We start from the raw sequence: 14,161 nt of genomic DNA, 5'->3' as shown, positions 1-14,161 counted from the left end.
ATGGAATGTAAAAAACAATAAAGTTTTATTTACAAAAAAATCGGGGTACCTCTCAATTTCAGTTGCACTGGTTGACTATATCTGCCAATGTGCAGACAACCTACCATAGTATGAACAGAAGAGGGTTGTAGGGAAGCTTCCTTTATTTACAAAACTGGCGTGGGTTTCTTCTGTGAAAATTCAGTCTCTCATTTGGATCGTGCAGCAACCTACCCAAGAAATTGTAGGGGCTACCGTTATTTGATTATTTACAATGAGACGACAATTAAAGAGAAAGGGGCCTTTATCACTGACATAGCTCGTGAATGTTTCTGCCAAAAATCAAGAAGATGTCCTTTGTTAATCTTTTAATGGACAGCTTGTCTGTTGCCCTCGGCGTTCACCATCGCCGGGTACTGTCTACAAAAGTCAAAGTTACATAACTTGTTTTAGCAAAGTGTAGCATGCGTTATTATGTTGCTGCGCGTAATACTTATTTAGGCAAAAAGTAAGGCATACCTGGGGCTCTTTATTCGTCTTTTCTACACAAGTCGCAAAGTTCCAGTTCTGTTTAGGAACCCGGAGCAACTCGTTACAAATCGGTATGCTATAGATTATTCATCCCGCCACTCTCCCCGTATCCAAAGCCGTTTTGTCTAAACGCGAGCACAAAGCTTACCTTTTCTTCGTAAAGGCCACAGCCGACAACCCGGTTAATCCAAGATGGCGGCCGGTTGTCATCTACACTATTTATAGGAGTTAGTACTCAACAATGGATTATGGGATATGTAGTTTTCAAAAAGCCATAGCATTTTTGGCTAACAAACAAATGCAGACCACAAATGGTAGAGTTTATTGCATGCCCAGGGAGAACGTTTGCTCGAACATGACTACGTTGGGAAGGGGAGATGTTTTTGTGGCATATCTTTTTCATGGCAAGAATTTAGGACTAAAAGTGGAAACCATTCCAGAGTCAAAGTCTTTGGTCTAAACAAGGTTGTATTTCTAGCAAGCCAGAGACACCAATAAAACAAGGCACCGCTTCAGAATACAGACATTTTATACGGACGGACAGCCCAAAAGCACTATTGATAGTCCCAATCAGTCTCAATTTATACAGGTGTTATAATCTTGCTACCTCAGACAGGCTGTTAAGTCCTGTCTGTGTACTATTAAATTTCAAGATTAAGTAGGCCTCTTTTTGTAGTAGAGCTCGATCTACATCCAGGTGAGTTTTTTTCATCACAAACAAAATCGACCATTTGATGTTATTTTTGTCGTGTCCTTTCTCAATTAAATGCTCAACCATGGGCGTGGTGATCACTCTGTTTTTAATACGCGATCTGTGCAAATGCGATATTTCAAATGACAAGGCTTCAGCCTGTTAAGGATGCATGGAGACACATATATCCAATAATACTGGGCTATACATTTTACTCGACTCCCCATAAGTCTTATTCTAGGCATGGCCTGGGTTTCAAACAATTTAATTACAACAACAGAGATGGAAATATGCCCTCGGCTGACTTCCGACCACAATCCCATTATTCTTTCCTTCCGGGTTGAAGCTGAGAAGAAGGAAGTCTGTCAATTCTCCTTCCCTAAGTACCTGTTAGAGGACATCGAATACTTGGTTGATATGGCACAGCAACTGGAGGAATTGTGTAGGTTAAATACAGGGTCAGCATCCCCATTAATTGTTTGGGACACAATGAAAGTGTATGTCCATGGCATTACACAAAAAATATATATTTTTGCAGAATAAAAAGCGTGAAATGGAAATGGAGACACTGATGCATACTCAGTAAAGAAAGATTCAATGACTCAGACACTTTACTTTTGTCGTTAATAGATGCAAGAATCTTAGTGAAAATGTTTTTTGGGATAAAATGGCGGCTAGCTACAATAAACATCAATTAGAAAAATATGAATATGGGGTACATATAAGATACGTATTGTCGTATTGGACAGCAGAGGCGAAGGCTAAAACCAGGATAAGCACTATAAAGGGTGTAGATGGGCTTCTGCATACTGAATCCTCAGCCATTTTAGAACAATTTCTGCTGTTTTATCAACAACTTTATTCCCTCACGTGGGCACCGAAACAAGATGAGATACTACACTATATTGATAGTAGCTGTCTTTCAGTAGTAGATGCTGAGGAAGCTGCTATATTAGACGAGAGTTTTGATAGAAGAAGTGGAATTGGCGTTATCAGCATTACCAACGGGGAAGGCGGCTGGAGATGATTCATTGCCATTAGAATTCTATAAATCCTTTAAAAAGATTCTGCTCCTGCCCCTTACCAGGGTAATACAATATGTGGCCATCGGCAGGCAGATACCGGAGTTGTGGAATACAACACAGATGGTGTTTTTTTTTTTAAAAGGGCAAGCCATCAACAGAATGTGGATCATATCAGCCAATTTCTCGTATTAATATGGATGCCAAGATATTTTCAAAAATCTTGGTGACCCGATTGGCTCCGCTTATTCCGGGATTAGTCTCCGAAAGACAGCATGGGTTTATTATGGGGAGGGACACTACTACCCACGTTAATATGGCTATTGGAGCATTTAATTAGGCAGAGAAAAAAAAATTGACTTTGGAATGATTCTCCTAGACGCCGAAAAGGCTTTTGATCGGGTCAGGTGGGAATTCCTATGGGCGTATTGGCTAAGATTGGTTTAGGGACACATTTTCGTTCCGGGGTACATGCTCTATAGTGTAACCTGCAGGCCAAGTTGTCTTATATGGGGTCTCGATCCATACCATTTCGGATCCTGTGTGGGACTAGGCAAGGATGCCCCTTGTCCCCGTTACTCTTTGCTCTTATATATAGAGCCATTTTTGCGTACTCTACAATCCTGTTCATATATTAGGCCACTGGAATCTGGGATCTCCAAACTTAAAATCACGGCATATGCTGATGATATCGCGGTCTATGCAATTAATCCAGTTGAGGCCATGATAAGTATTAAGGAAGAAGCAGTGAAATGTGGTAATGTCTCAGGTTATAAATTGAATGCTAACAAGACTCAAGTGCTTCCAACAGCTGGGATTAAAAATTCCATTACCGGGGCTAGCACTATTGTGACCTACCTTGGTGTTTACATAACAGCCAAAGTCAATCAGATCATTGACTTAAATTACGTATCACTCCTAAATGAAACTACCAAATTGTTTAAAACTTGGCATAAGCTTCCGTTAGGATTGCTAGGCAGATGCAACTTAATTGAAATGAAAATACTCCCTAAGTTTTTATATTTGTTTCGATGTATTCCTTTTTTTTTTTTCAGAACAAATTTTATTATATTGTTGACGAATTACACATGGGACACTGTCCCTCAAGACATCGAAGGACCAGTGAGCAGATAATGAGTCATCGCATACATTCAGTTCCATCAACATTTGGTAATGCAATAGCCCTCCCAACATTCCCACCCCTTACCCTCCTACCCGGATCCTACCCCCATCCCCACACAGTGTCTATATAGTCCAAGAGCAAAGGTTATCGAATCGCTAACAGTGTGCACTCCTTTTCACCCTTGATCAACTAGCAATTGTTCTGCACCAACGTCCTGGGGAGAAGGTGGTTCCAGCCATAGCCCTCTATAGTCTGCCCAACGCTTCCAAATCTTAAAATGTTTCCGGGGGCAGCCCCTGGCCTCGAACACTGGACGCTCCAGCCCCATGCAAAAGTCCAAACCCCTCCTCCACATTTCCAGCAAGGGGGCCCTGGGGTCCTTCCAGGCCCGAGCTATATCACGTTTGGCCACTGTAAGGCCCAGGACTAGTAAATGACGTATATATATGTTCCCTCCAACCTGTTCCATTATATGCAGAAGCCCAGCTGCGGTGAGCAGGGAAGGTCCCAGCCCAACACCTCAGACAAGCAATCCCAGACACCCATCCAGAACCTCGACAGCTTCTCGCACGACCATACCGTGTGAATAAATGTACCCACCTCCCGCTCGCACCGCAAGCACTCAGGGGAGGCAATCAGACCAGCCCTCCACAGTCGGTCCCTGGTAAAATAGGCCCTATGTAGGTATTTGAATTGAATGAAGCGTAACCGTACTGCTCCCGCCGCTCCTCTCGGGGCTTCCAGGGCCTCCCTCCAGTCCTCCTCCTCGAAAGCTCCAATGTCTCCCTCCCACACCGAACGCAATCTATCTAGTGGGAAGGAGCAATGTGTAACCAGTGTCTGATAGATGTTAGAAATCTTCTTTTCCTCCAGTTGCCCCATAAACTCCTTAGCCTCAAGGGGACTAAATTCGGGCAGTGAATCTAAGCCTACCAGGGAGGGGGACAGGGCATGTCGCAGCTGTAGGTACTTAAAAAATTGGGTCTTAGGCATAGCGTATTCTTCACTCAATGCTTGAAACGACTTGAGGGACTTTCATGACGTGCCCCAGCACCGAAATGCCAATGGCATCCCAGCCCCGAAACCCCTGCAAGGACGCCAGAGCCGGCAATTGTCCATTCTGCCACAGCGGAGTCTCTCTCGTTAATTTATTCCACCACCCCATGCGGCGCAGAGCTCCACGCCACCCTCGGAAGATCACCTGGGTAACCACGGGAAGCCTCTTCCTGATGGCCGCCGAGTACAGGATGGTATGTAGCGTATCTGGATCCATCATGTACCGCTCAAGGGCATAGGCCGGGTCCCCCCGGTCCCCATACCACCATTCATTCAGCACCAGCAAATGAGACGCTTGGTAGTAGGATAGGATGCCAGAGGTAGCTAAGCCCCCACAGTACGTGGAGAGAAAGCAAGTACGAAGAGCCACTCTCGCCACTCCACCGGCCCAGAGAAACTGGCTTAACGCCGAGTTCACGTGGCGAAACCACCGCGGCGCAATGGGATATGGGTGGTTCTGCAGCTGGTACAGGAGGCGCGGGAGGGCCACCATCTTAAATATCGCCGAGCGACCACTCAATCCCAGACAGCCACCACGTTGCGTGCCCAAGCTACTCCCGGTACATCTGTCAAAAAAAAAAACAGGTATTTAATGCCACCAACCGCCTCCTGCAGCACTGATGCCCAGGGTCCCTTCCGCTCACCTCCCCCCAGGACCCACAGCGTGGACTTATGTACGTTTAAGTGTAAGCCTGATACCTCCCCGAACACACGCATTATCTCAAGGACTCTAGGTCCGGACCTATTGATATCTGTAAGAAAGAAGAGGACGTTGTCGGCGTAGAGTGCAATACGGTCAGACGGATCCATCTCCCACTCGAGTCCCCGCAGCTGTGCATCCATCCGCAACCACGCCGCTAGCGGCTCCATGGCCAATGCAAATAGATAGGGTGAGAGGGGGCAGCCCTGCCTGGTGCCCCGACCGATAGAGAAGGGGACCGACACCACTCCCGCCACTCTCACGGACGCCGTCAGGTCCGTGTATAGCAACTGCAGGTATGAGAGGAAGCGAGGCCCAAGATTTAGGCGGGACAGAAGCGCTCGGAGATAGATCCAGCTTAGGGAGTCAAATGCTCTATCTATATCGGCCAAAAGGAGTGCCGCCGGGATCCCGGCAGCCCGGGCCGCCTCCACCACCACCTGTGCGCGACGAATATTGTGTCTCGTTGCCCTATGGGGCATAAATCCAGCCTGATCAGGGTGAACTATATCTGTGATATCGGGAAGGAGGCGATTGGCCAGGGCCTTCGCCAACATTTTTGCTTCAAAATTCAGAAGCGATATCGGCCTATACGAAGAGTGGTGTTCGGGGGGCCTCCTGGGCTTACAGAAGACCACAATCCGGCATGTCGCCAGTCCGCCGGAAGGCGACCCCGCTCCCTGGCTGCCTCCAACGCCATTCTATAACGCACCCCCAATTGGAGATGAAAGGTCTTCATGAATTCGCAAGGGAACCCGTTAGGACCAGGGGCCTTACCATTGTTCACCTCCCCAAGCGCCGTATCCAGCTCCTCCAAAGATAGAGGGAGCTCCAGCCGGTCACGACCTTCATCCGAAAGCGCGCGCGGCGGAAGGTCCGCCAAGAATTTGTCTACGTACTCCGCTGGGAGAACTTCTTGAAGGGCATACAGGGCCGCCAAATACTGTGCGAAGCTGGCTGCAAGATCCTCCGGGCCGTCACATGGTTCCCTAGTCCGTCGCGAAGTCCCGGCAGGGACTGCGCCCGGAAGGTATTCTGGCAGAGTCTGTAGAGCATGGTACTGGATTTATCCCCCCACTGATAGATCCTACTCTGCGTGGCTAACCACAACTGGCGTGCCTCGTTCAGTAACATGGAGGTATAAGATTGCTGTACCAACAACAGCTGTCCCACCACCTCAACCGTGTCCCCAGTACTACTCTCCCCCTCCAAATCCCAGACCCGCCCCGCTGCCTCCTCTATGTCCTTCCTACGAGTCCTGCGGGCTCCTGCACACCAGGCAATGTCGACTCCCCGGATCACGGGTTTTAGAGCTTCCCACAGGGTGACGGCATCTGTATCGGGCCTATCATTGTCATCCCATTAGTGAGATATGGCCTCCCGAATATGAGACCGGTAATTATCTTGCTGTAAGTGCCATGCAGACAGGCGCCACCTAAAGGGCTGTCGCCTCTTATCTAAGTACAGGTCCAGCGTCACAGGGAGGTGATCGGATATACCACGTGGGAGTATAGACGTAGAGGCTACTCTCCCTACCCAGGGAGACGGAATGAACAAATAATCCAGTCTGGAGAAGGACCGGTGCACAGCAGAGACATATGAGTATTCGCGGCCATGAGTATGTTGGTATCGCCATGAATCGATCCATCCCATTCCCTGCACCAAGCCGCTCAGTTTCGTAGGGGCGTGTACTGAAGGCCCCCCCGGGCCTATAACGGTCCAGTCGTCCATCCATCACATCATTCCAGTCACCGCCCACGATCGCCAAAACATTCGGGATATCAGCCCACACCTCAAACATCCTTTCAATGAGCACTTCCTGCAATGGGGGTGGGGCATACACACTACCAAAGACCATCGGCTCATCCCCAACCATACCTTTAACAAGCATAAATCGACCATAGGCATCGACCCACTGCGTCTCATGGACCTAGGAGAGCCTGCGATGCACTAGGACTGCCACTCCCCGGGACCCTCTCACGAAACCCGCATGAAACACTTGCTGATAGCCATACCGTTGTAAACTAAGGGTTTTAGTGCCCTGGAGGTGCGTCTCCTGCAGGAGGAGGACATCCGCCCGTTCCCTTTTCCCCAGCCTCAGCACCGCCCCTCGTTTTATTTTATCCAGCAACCCCCGGACATTCCAGCTCACCACTCGCAGCAACGCCTGTGGAAGGCCCGTTTCCTGGACATCAGCCATTATCGATGGGAGGGAAAACCAAGGTCCTGGGCTCTCAGAGCCGCACACACACACATTTTATCAGCCGAACTCGCACAGACATTGTGTTTAAATGAACTACCCCCCCAGCAGCACCCCTACCCCTACCCCTCCCCCGTCCCACCCAACTGTACCCACAACACCCCCCCTCCCCTCTCCCCTCCCAACAGCCCCCAGAACACCCCTACCTCCCCCCATCCCATACCTCAGCAACATTGAAGTACCTGTCACGGTATAGATCGCCCCCCGCCCCCAACGGGAGGTCTGAGACCCACTATCCCAATGGATCCCCAAGAACTACCCACACAATTCTCAACTAACCCCCCACTAACAACCCTTCCGAACTGAGGGGCTAAGTCCGCCCTCTTCAAGTCGTCTCCCAACCCGCGCCCCCAAACCACTAAGTTACATGTTCAGCTGGAGTCTCGAGCAGCAGTCCGCAAAAGCTGTCCATGTTCAGGAGGAGTGTATTCCCCTCGCCAGATCGCAGTCTGAAGTTTGCCACACCCCTTGTAGGCTATGATTCGGGATTTTGGGAGTCTGTAGCCTCAGCGGCCTCTGCAGCGCCTTTCTCCGGGGGAGGATTCTTCTTAGTGAGGGACCTCCAATTACTTCTGCTACGTGACCGCCGGGGGGTCCGAGGGGGCCCCGTTGTGGAGGATGCGTCTGGGGGAGTATGCACCCTGATCCAGACTGTCTCATCTGTCCAGGCAAAAACTTCTTCCGGAGTGTTGAAGAATTGGGTTTTGGACTGGAAAACCACCCGCAGGCGGTCTGAGTAAAGCAAAGCATACTGGATATTTAAGCCCGCAATCGCGCTTGGCCTCGGTGAAGGATTGACGTTGTTGCTGTACCAGCCTGGTGTAGTCCGGAAATATCAGAATTTTGTGGCTTTCAAACAGCAGAGGCTCCTTCATGCGCGCCTGCCACAGGATCGTGTCGCGGTCGTGGTAGTTAAGCAGCCTGGCTATCACTGGTCTGGGATGAGCCCCCGGCGGCGGCTTTTGGATCAGCGCCCGGTGCGCGCGTTCTATGATAAAACAGTGCGACAGAGAGTCCGGAGGGAGCCACCCCTCCAGCCAGTGGGTCAGGAAGGCCTCCATGTCGCCCTTCTCACAGCCTTCCGGGAATCCCACTAAGCGTAGATTGTTTATTCGAGCACGCCCTTCAGCATCCTCACCCCGTAGGGCTAGGCCCTTCTGGATCCCCTCCATATTGGCCACCTTCTTCTTCAGGGTCACCACATCATCCTCCACCCACGTGATCCTCGTCTCTGCTTCGGTAATGCGGGCCACCGCGTTACGCAGGTCCTGTCGCAGCAATGTAACATCGGCCCCAACTGCCCCAATTTTCGTGTCTAGCATGTCTCTGGATTGAGTTATCACCGCCATGAGGGCTGCATTATCAGGGCCTGACGCCGGGGGGCCCCCCGCTGCTCCTGCACTCCCAGTCGGCCAGGTGAACTTGTCTATCGTGCCTTGCTTCGAATTGTGCCCACTGTTGCCGCACCTCGTCATGGTGGTCCGTGGATGCAGGCCCCAAGTCCCGGGCGTCGCTGGGGTATGGACAGGGGTGTGGATGTCCACCTCTAGGCCAGTATACATGGCCATCTGCGCCGTTTCGCCTCCTTGCGCCGGAGGCGCCGCGTTGGGTCTGCACCCCCAGCAAATCCCTGGCCGGCTGATGCACTATGGTGGGTGCCGGGGTTGCATTGATTCGACCGTCCCGCAGGCTTCACTGCAGGGGCCCCACCACGCGTCCGCCAAGGATCACCCTCTCGTGGCCAGGGCACGAAATGTAGTCAAGCTCAGGGGCGGCTCACCTCCACTGCCGAGCACCGCTGCGTCTCTGCCCCTAGTCCGCCGTTGCAGGACCAGTCAGCAAGTCTCTGGCCCCCGACCTCGGGGGGGTCCCATTAGTGACCTCGCAGTGTCGCACACCGTGCATGTAACACCATACTGAGCGCGGCGGCCAGCTCCAGCCGGGATTCCTCGCTTCTCCCTGCAGTAAGCGCCCAATCTGCCAGTAGAGTTCCAGTAGGAGAAGGAGGGGAAAGGTGGTCCGCCGGCCCCACAGGCTAGCTGCGTCCCCTCGGTCCGATACGACCGCCGAGTGGGGCTTGTGTGGTTCCTGCCGCTACCTCGCCCCGTCAGCACTGGAGGGTGGGGTATTGTAGCCTTGTCGCCCGGCACCATGCCTCTCCCCCGCCGCTTCGTGAAGCACCTTGCAATTGCCCGGGCACCGGAAGTGTCGGGCCGCCCACTGCTCCTCTGCTGCGCCGGCTTCGTCGCACTTCCACCCGACGGCTAATCGAGGCCCCGGCTTCACACGCGGCAGCAGGACGCACCAGCTCGGGACCCGGACCCGACTCCAGCCACCAACCACCTTTGGATGGAATAATTTTGTTATCGTTAGTATCATATGAAATAACTTGTGTGTCCTATGATTCCTCCTTTTTTGCAATTATTGTTTTTTTTTCTCACTATTAATGTGTTTTCGCATGATGTATAATTCTTAAAACATCCAGTTTATGTTTGTTGTATAAATGTGCTGATGAAAATAAAAACTTTATTTAAAAAAAATATATATATCGAATAAAGTGATTGATTGAATTGACACACTCTATCTAACTTATAATCTTGGCTTTTATGTTAGCAACTATTACGAAACATTCATAGTACATCCAAGTTAGTATGAGGGGATCACGATTGAATCCACTCTAGTTCCTATTTTAATTGTCAAGTAAGTAGAAATAGATTTTTTCATTGTAACAGAGTACAATAACATAGTAATTTATTCTTCCAAGCTTCTTCTAAGCTTAAGAGCAAAATACTACACACTTACTGATGAGTCTAGCTCACCATATTCCACGTCAATGGTATCATGAAATGAGAGTAACTTATAATAGCATTTTTAATGTGTTTATTCATGGGCATCGTATTTAGACATATATACATCCCAGAGCATTTGTGTTCGTGCACCATTGTTGCTGTTAAGTATTATAGCATTCTGCAAAACCTGTGAGATTTGAAGGTTGTAGTATTTTGGCTGCCATGGTGTATCTATCTCAGAATGTAAGGCAGTCACATCTGTGTGTCCTTTTCTTTCCAACAGAGATCTCATAGAGTCTGGGCCCTTCACTAATCTTTGTGGAATTGAGTTTCCTACTTGCTCAGTCCTCCGATAATAACATCACTAGTCCATGGAACTAATTTGGAGATGCTATGGGTAACATAAATATCTAATTATTCAAGCTATTTGGATACTCAAACTCATAGAGTGTTTTTTATTATTTGGCATGATTATTTATCATTCTTTTAATTCCTCTTTAATAAAGTTCCTTTCTCATTTCCACATGTACATGTTTGTTCAGCATAGCCTCATGCTTCTGATCTTGCTGACTCATAAAAATGTAGGCATTCTCTTGTGATACAAACTTTGATGTACAATGATTTGCCAAACTCAGACACTCAAAGCTAAAGATGATCCTGCGATCATCTACAGGATCTCCATCCTGCTGAGCAATTAAATAAAAGTATAATGTGACCTTCTCTTTATGAACCTTCCTGCTGGACTCTCACACCCACATTCTCTGTCACATTTAATCATATCTGTCTTCCACCCGATACACTAGACATTTAATTTCTGACATATCCTCAGTTTCTTATTCTAATTCCTAAACAAATAACAAATACCTCTGAGATTTTAATTCCACAACAGACCACATCATCAACAAAATAGCGATTCAGTTCATGAAAATGTTTACCTCATTTGAACTGACCTCGCACATCACATTTTCAACACATTGCAAAAGAAACAACCCTGATCTTGTTACATCTGCTTTGCCAATGCCCGCCTGTCACAGATTGCCCCAACCACCTGGTAATTCTTGTTAATCTTGATATCACTAAGCTTCCATGCAATGAACAAACAAAAGATTGGGAACTCATGTTCATTGAAAAAATTCCAATAAGATCCACTCAGTCAAACACTGTTGGCACATCCCTTACTGCCCCCTCTGAAACCTGAAACACTTCTCTCCACACTGAGTAATGTCCTGGATATTGGTAGAAAATCATCACCCTTTGTGTTCAATCCTAATGCCTGTGCATAATGGTATGCCTTCAACTCCTACCTGACCTTTCTATCCATAGAGTGGTAAACATTAATCACTAAAAAACAAGAAACTATAGTGAAGGCTAGAAATGAAAGTAACGCATTATTGAAAGCAAAGATTCCAGAATAACGAATATTGTATTAACAGATCCACTATATTCAATTTAACAGTGACAGTTCCACCACCAATGCAGTAAAGCCTTCCACACACTCCTGAAATATCCTACACCATACCACTTTCTGGCACTTCTTCGTAACCCTTGGCAACACAATGTTTTACAATTAATACCAACTTGGCTTTCTCTAAGAGCAACTTCTTTTGAAAACCTCATTCCATCTTCTTTCAAATAAATCTCAGTCTCCTAAGACCCCTACACCCATTTTAGACATAATCAATATCTACCTGCTCAAAGGTATTCTCCCATGATTCCTTTCATGCAAATGAATAATTCTTCCTTCACTAAATCTGTGGTTTCCTTGGGAAACATTTTAATTGTACTTTTGATTCCAATCTCCTCCTAGCACCCCAGCCTATTCCTGCTTAACATGTTGGGGGCCAGGATCATTTTGCAAAGGATCCCATAGTGCCTTCTTGACACTCTGGCGCCTACATTACATTCAGGTGCCTTGTTGTGCTCTCAGCGCCAGAGAGCTCTTTTCACCAAATGCTCCTGTAAATTTGGAAAACAATTACTCAGGAAACATTTCCTTATAATCAAGGTATACCCATTTTCCAAAGTGAGCTTCAGTAAGCCTGTCATGGCTAGCAGCGTTCTTATTGTGTGATTATTATTTATGATACCTAAACCCTAAAGCTAATGCACCTTCAACTCCTAACTGTTAGAGTTAATGCATCTGACGGAGGAAAAAAACCAGTGATGGGTGAAATGCTTAAATTAATCTCCACGACTTGTAATTATTTTGGCTACATTCCAGTCCATCATTTTGCTAATCAGCCTTACTCCTGCCCCAATAGGAACAAATCAGGAACAAATCACCATTGATCCTCCTCTGAACCACCTCTTTAGGGAAAATTAGGGTAGTGCCTGAGTATTACAGTTGTAGCTCCACTAATCACTAAGATGTGTAAAATATGTTTGTACTTATAGGTCTAAATTTAAAACAACGGAACAAGGACTAAAATGGATGCAGGAAATACAGAGAATGCCCTAGGAAACAAGGATAAAGAGTAAAATGCTCGTCATTCAAAAGTCAGAAAACCGCCTTAAAGTAATAAGGTGGCAAGGGACCAAAGTTTACAGTTGACTGGGCTAAGGGATTTGTAGTGATGTATGCCCTGACTTTGAACTCAGAAGAAATGTATGTTGCAGCCTACCTCAATGTGTCCTTCCAGCAAGGCAAAGGTTGCTGCTGCAGATTAATTTTGATGCAATGTCCTGAGGTGCAGGCCATGAACACTAGAAAGGAACCCATGGAAATAATTGATTAAAATGGCCCATTGAACAGATCTCAAGTAGGAAATGCCCTAAACTAGATAACATAATACCTGAAAGGATCTTTTGAATTACTTTATTTCCTGTAACCAGTATGACCTGGGTAAATTGCTGCTTCTTTGCTGTCTATTGACCATTAATCCTATTTTTAACTCTTAACCCCTCTTTATATCATGTATCTCCTATCCCCTATTTCTCTTCCAAGCTAAATCTCTATGTTTTTTTTAAAAACTCTTTATTAGCGACTGCATATCATCAAATTACACAATTAAACATTCTATCAGTGTACAGTCTTTTCTTTTAACTCCCACAACCAGCAACTTCAGACCATCAAGATGCAACTGTAAGAGCTTGTTACTAACGGATCTTTCAATTCGTGCACAGTCTTAAACCGTGAAACAATATATTCCTTTCACCTCCAGCATAGCTAAATCTCTATGTTGTATCTCTTTTCTCCACTGAAACTAATCATTATCTTCCTCATCAGCTAAATCTTACATTCTTCATCCTTTCCACTTCTTTTCTTTTCATCTTTTTGGTTTACACGAGGTGTCAATTAAGCCAAAGGTGAACCTGGATGCAGATTTCAAAGTCCAGGTTCATTATATGTTAGGAGTAGGAGCCCCTGCTTGGTGACAGTGCCTGCTGAGAAGGACGTTCAAAGCATTATCCTCATCAGCAATTTTCATTTGACACCCAGCAAATCTTTGGGTTGAACTCTCTCTGTCAAGGCAGCATCCATCGCAAAGGTGCCTAGTATCGAAACTCCTTGAGGGAGAGGGTCAAAATGGGTTCAATGGCTCCATTTCAAAGCACACTCCGTATGAATACTGGGATGGGGAAAGCTTGAGGATTTAAGAATGTCAAAGGCAGATTTACAAAAACCCAACATTCTCTTTTCTTGCATATGGCATGCTCAATCTCTGTTACCACTGGAGAGTAGAGAGTGGTAGGAGCCATTCCTTTCTGAAATCTCTATTGCTATGCAGAGAGATCCCCCACCATCTACTCCTTAAATTGCAGAGAAGAAACTAAAAGGTGCATTAATTCAACTGTCTCTCAATTTCCCAAGATATACAATATACACTCTCTAAACAAGAGAAAAGTAATGCATCAATAACAAATAGTTCCTCAATAAGAATGTTGTATCATATATATGTTTAAACAGGATGCCAATACATTGATGCATTAAAGATTGCAATTATCTGAAAAAAAAATCCATTTGCCATGTCTCCCTTCTAGGTGTTACAGGTTGACTCAGAATGCATACA

Source organism: Lissotriton vulgaris, chromosome 4_1, assembly GCF_964263255.1.
Source record: "Lissotriton vulgaris chromosome 4_1, aLisVul1.2, whole genome shotgun sequence".
NCBI lineage: Eukaryota > Metazoa > Chordata > Amphibia > Caudata > Salamandridae > Lissotriton > Lissotriton vulgaris.
The sequence above is the reverse complement of the archived record's forward strand: the minus strand, read 5'-3'. Positions refer to the sequence as shown.